This window comes from Temnothorax curvispinosus, unplaced genomic scaffold (genome assembly GCF_003070985.1).
Source record: "Temnothorax curvispinosus isolate PA1 unplaced genomic scaffold, ASM307098v1 QBEX01014310.1, whole genome shotgun sequence".
NCBI classification, from domain to species: domain Eukaryota; kingdom Metazoa; phylum Arthropoda; class Insecta; order Hymenoptera; family Formicidae; genus Temnothorax; species Temnothorax curvispinosus.
Window position 1 is genome coordinate 6,479 of NW_020224090.1, and position 5,875 is coordinate 12,353.

Genomic DNA, 5,875 nt, shown 5'->3' on the forward strand with positions numbered 1-5,875 from the left:
GCCAGGGTTCGGTGACGGGTGCCGTGTGGAGGTTCCCGGCCGGCTTGATCGTAGGTGCCTTGTGCGCCAGGCAAGTCGGGCATTACCGGACATAACGGGTGATGTCTTGGAACATCCCCGGCCAGTAGAACAATCGGGCTATGCGGGCTATTGTTTTAGCGATCCCGAAGTGGCCCGCTGTGGGGTCCTCGTGGTGTCATTGCAGGGTCGGGGCCCGCTCCTCCTTCGGAACGCACTGCTTCCATTGCTCTGTCGGGTCGACCTCCTGGAAATCCACGTCATGTAGTATGTAGCGATATAGTCGCTATGTCATTCTGCCCCACCGTTGGGGCTGCCCCACCGCTCGGCTGCCCTACCGCTCGGGCACAGGAGCGCACGCTGAACATGTGCTTGGTGGCCGCCAGGGCCGTAGCGCTAGTGACGAATACGCGTGTATCGTCACAAATATTATAAATATTAATTATAAACAAATGGAACATGAGCGACGATTTTCCTTCTTAGAATCTTTTTTTCTACCCAAAATACACAAAATAAAAAAGTTTCAACAAAATCGGAGAGGTTGGCGCTATGCTACATATTTACTTTCGAAGGATTTATTAATGACACGTTGTTGGACATCGCGCTAAACATGAACGTGACCAATTTACCGGATTTTAAATTCGCCTGATTCTACGAGGTGAGTTCAATGAATCGAACCTTATGCATCAAGCAATATGAGTACATACGAGTAGTCTCAAATATGATTAAACTTTTATTTTTTGCTTCCTCATAGAGGAAGCTTTGTTTTCGTAAATTCGTATATGAACCTTTGATTGTGTATAAAGTTGGATCTAGTCAATCAAATTTAAAAAAATTATATATGAAATAGGGGTAGAAGAAACCAAAGAAAAGATTGGTTTTTGAGTTTTTTCTGCCAATATGTTCAGATTGTTGTAAAACGTCAAAATATCGCCTTAAAAAAAATGTCGATATGTGTGTATGTATGTGTGTACGTATGTGCCAAATTTACCGAAATTTCTATAACTCCAGAACTGATCAACCAAATCTTAACCAATTATATATGAAATAGGGGTAGAAAAGATTGAAGAATATAATAGAATTAATAAAAATTGTTAATAATAAAGGGGTTACCGATTTCTATTAAAAAAACAACCAAGTTTACTGAAATTTCTTTAACTCAAAAACTAATTAACCAAATTTTAAAAAATTATACATGAAATAGAGGTAGAAAAGACTGAAAAATATAATAAAATTAGAAATAGTCTAATATTTCAAAATTTGCAAATGTTATAGCAACCACAAACATTTCTATTTAATTTTGTTATATTCTTCAGTCTTTTCTATTTCTATTTTATATAATTCTTTAAGGCCGGTATTCATAGTCGGGTCTTATATTCAAGATCGTCTTAAGTATAGTCTTAAGGCGTCATCAGCCGATCAGAGGGCTGTATTAGCATCTTAAGACGTCACTTCCTCTATGAGGAAGCCAAGTACAAATTTCCTATTTGCACCATTTAATTATGTTCGATTTCCAAAATGCGAGCATTGTCCCAATCAAATGCATGACCGAATTTTTTTTGTTATAAAGAAACGAGTCGGATAGTTACGACGGCACATTCAACATGTTAACTGGTACATACAACCAACTTGTATGATATGGGAATGCTAATAGAGTGGAATTATAGTAATCGGACGAATAGTTACGGTTCGTGTGATAATATACGTGTATCGTTGGAGGATTTGTGGCTACCTGCAATAGATAATACAACAGTATCTGTATTTCTCCCCGACATTTGTACGTGAGTGCTAAAAGATATTATAATACATATTATTTAAGTTAACATGAAAATCTGTGTTAAATTGCGTTACGAATAATGCACTACTTTAATTATTAAATATTCATTTGTTGAACTTCGCGCTGTTAATTTTTATATTAGGAAGAATATTATTTAGAGTAAACCGGGGCACGTTGTCACACATTTTTTTCAATATTTTTTGTATTTTTTACATTCAATATTTAAGAGTACTTTGATATGCCAAAATTTCGAGTGAACCCTCAGTTTCAATTGGACGGTATCAAATTTTGTGTGATTGTTACTCTACAGTTGTTACATAATAATAAATAACGACAGGTCGCTTGTGACAACGTGCCCCGTGACCGGGGCACGTGGTCACATCAAATGTAATTGCATGCAAAATGTAATCCAAACTGTATACAACGTAAATATCAATATATTATAGTGCGCTGCAATGTAAAAAAATAAAATCCTTCACAGAAACATTTATTTTATTTCAAAAAAGTACAAAAAGCACGAAGTTTTCGTCTTAATCTAAATAGGCAAGAATTTCACTCGAATGCGCAACTTATTGATAAACATTTTTTCTTTTATAATTATGTCGGTGATTAAACATAAAATATTTTTGAAGATTCGCAATAGATTCCCATCAAATTTGTGACAACGTGCCCCGAGGGCATTTTTTTACTTCAAACAGCCTCATGTCCGACACGTTTGAGATATTCGTAAGGTTAGGTACTGCACGCGGTAGGTAAAATTACATACTTTAAGATAATATAAAGGTCTATTCTGAAAAAACATAAGCTTCATGTCCAGTACGTTGAATATTAGACAATAAAATTTTACTTACGGTTGCAAAAAACTTTCAAGTTGATTTTACGTCAACACGGCTGGCGCAATCTCAAGACTGTAAACACACCAAAGATGGGCATACACTAACACGTTTTGGGAATAACGGGTGCTGCCCTCCGGTTATTAGTTTTTTAAATAAAGCCAAAGTGACAACGTGCCCCGCGTGACAATGTGCCCCGCGTGACAACGTGCCCCGGTCTACCTTACATACCTGCTAATACATTTTATTCTTCTACATCTGGATATTATATAATAACTATATTTTCTCAGGCAACGGAAGAAGATGTAAGAAGATTTTATGAGCCAATTGGTGAAATCAAAGAAATAAACTTGAAGCGTTTAGATAAAAACCCAGTAAAATGTGGTTTTATATGATTTAAACGTGTCGAAAATGCTTCAAAAGCGATATTTAACACCAATAAAAGGAATTTCTTGGTATTTATTAAATTAGGTCTCGTTGTTTAAAAAAATGTGATTTTGACATAACAATGCGGTGCTTGTTCTGGGAAGGAATATAAGCAGTGACTGGGCTATATCAAAATCCAAATTCTGTGAGAAACTTGAGAAAAATCTTGTTGGGAATCAGGAAACTGATAATGACGAAAGGCATTCTTCTCAGGATGTTTAAAAAGAAGATGACAGTAGTAATGCTCAGAAAGAAGACAATGACAGTAGTAATGTTAGGAAAAATATTGCAAAAGAGAAGGATAATTTGAAGAAGCAAAAGGGAGGAAAGTTGAACAAGATGAGAAAACAGAAAAAACGAGCTAGAATTGTGATAAAAAATTTAGCTTTCCAGGTATTTGTCATGCATTATCGACGCATATCGATGTATTAAGGACGTTTCTTTTTTAATAATTTAGTTTTATTTGGCAATTTTTTTTAATTTCTTTACAGGTTACGGAAGATGATTTGAGGGAACATTTTTCTCAAAATGGTAAAATAGAATAGATAAAGATTTTAACCAAATCCAATGGTAAACAGACTGGAATTGCGTTCTTACAATACAACATTGTACAAAATGCTGCAAAGGCTATACATTATGCAGATATGCAGCTTCTTTCAAACAGGCCTATGATAGTCGACACACTGGGCTGTTCCTAAAACAAAATTTTCTGAAAACAGTGAAAACGTGAAGCCAGAAATCGAAACTGAGCCTGTTGACGACGATGAAGTACATGATGCTACAGAAATAAAAGCATCTCACAGCAGTGAGAATGAAGTTAATGACTCGGATGCTGAATCAGATAGGTATCTAAGTTTTAATTGTGTTAGAATGTAAATGGATATTATCTAATATATACCTCTCAAAATATTTGTTTCTCTTTTGTTTTCTTTTTTAAATACTTTTATAATTTAATTCCAGAGAATTTTCAATACTTACGGACAGTATAAAAGTCGAGGACAAAACTGATGAAGAGGAAAAAATGCATGAAGCAGAAAATACTGACAATGAAGATGAAAGTGATGACAGTAATGATGATAATGACGTCGATGATAAATCGATTATTAAGAAGGAAGAAGATAGTGACGAGGAAGAGACTCGTTCTGAATCTGCGAAACACCCAAATCGAGTGTTTATAATGATGTTAGTGAAGGAAAAACAGTTTTTCTAAAGAATGTACCGTACGTTTTACGATTTTATTGTAACTAAGGTAAAGATACTAAATATTAAATGATAAAACTTATGAAGCAATATCACAATGTTGGCATGTTATTTTAATATATGTAATATTGCGATTAGGCACGAGGAAAAAGCGAACCTCTGTTCACATTTGACGTTCACGATAATATTCGTGTTATGCACGATGTTTTTATCGAAATTGAGGAATCACATACCGTAAAAGTACTAAGGTATTTATCATTAAAAGAATATTTTATATAATTTTTTTTATGTTATTTCTCATTAAATCATGGTAGGAGAGGAACAAACACATTTTTCCAGCGAGTAAATGAGAACCTTTTGATCCAACGAAAAGTTACGATAAGTATACAGTGTCGGATAAAAATAGGAAGAAAGATAAAATCTGATAAACTTAAATTCAACGAATTGTCCAATTTCGTTTAAAGGATTCAGATTCAAAGGACTGTAATTTAGTAGAGTTACATGATCGAGTAAATGAATTAAATATTATCACATAACTGAATAAATTAAAATTACTGTCCTTAAAAATACAATGTAGTTACAATATATATACATTTATATAAATTTATTTATATATTTATGTTTCAAAAGACTGAAATTTATTGTAACTACATTGTATTTTTAAGGACTGTAATTTTAATTCATTCAGTTATGTGATAATATTTAATTCATTTACTCGATCTTGTAACTCTACTAAATTACAGTCCTTTGAATCTGAATCCTTTAAACGAAATTGGACAATTCGTTGAATTTAACTTTATTAGATTTTATCTTTCTTCCTATTATACTATATACGACACATACGATACTATATACGACACTATACTTGTCGTAACTTTTCGTTGGATCAAAAGGTTCCCGTCTACTCGCTAGAAAAATGTGTTTGTTCCTCTTGTACCATGATTTACATACCACTTGGATTAATTTGTTGTAATAAAAATCATCCTATATATAACTTGCATATTATTGGTTACGTTTTCAATATGAATCGATAGATATTGGGTGTATCCAGAAACACGACCGCTCACTGAACCGTTAACTAATAATTAAGTGTAATTGGTTGGATCCAAAGGTAAGAGCCAATCGCATTCAATTGCTACTTAGCGGCTCAATGAACTGGTGGGCTCCTAGATACACACATTAATTATGCGCGATTTGATTGCATCTTCAAGAGATTAATATTGATTTTCATCGTTGCTAAGTAAATAAAGACGGGAGTAACTAAATAACAAATTGCAATTGTTTTTCATCAAACCTACACGAAAAGGCGAAGGAGATAGCATAAAATTGAGGAACTCTATACAAAAGGTAAATTAAAATATCAAACAATTTATCATTTACTCTCTCTCTTCTGATAATACTCTTCTTCATACTCTCTCCCTCTCCCTTTCCCTCTTCTTCTCCATCTCCGTCTCTGTCTCTCCCTCCCTCCCATCCGCCCCCCTCCCTTTATCTCCTTCTCCCTCTTTCTCTCCATCTCTGTCACCGTCACCGTCTCCGTCTCCGTTCTCCGTCTCCGTCTCCGTTCTCCGTCTCCGTCTCCGTCTCCGTCTCCGTCTCCGTCTCCGTCTCCGTCTCCGTC

The 5,875-nt window shown here is 34.8% G+C and overlaps 1 pseudogene; it reads left to right on the forward strand.

Moving 5' to 3' along the window:
• Positions 1-306: 306 nt before the first annotated feature.
• LOC112464564 lies at positions 307-4,492 on the forward strand (annotated as a pseudogene).
• The last annotated feature ends 1,383 nt before the right edge of the window (positions 4,493-5,875 follow it).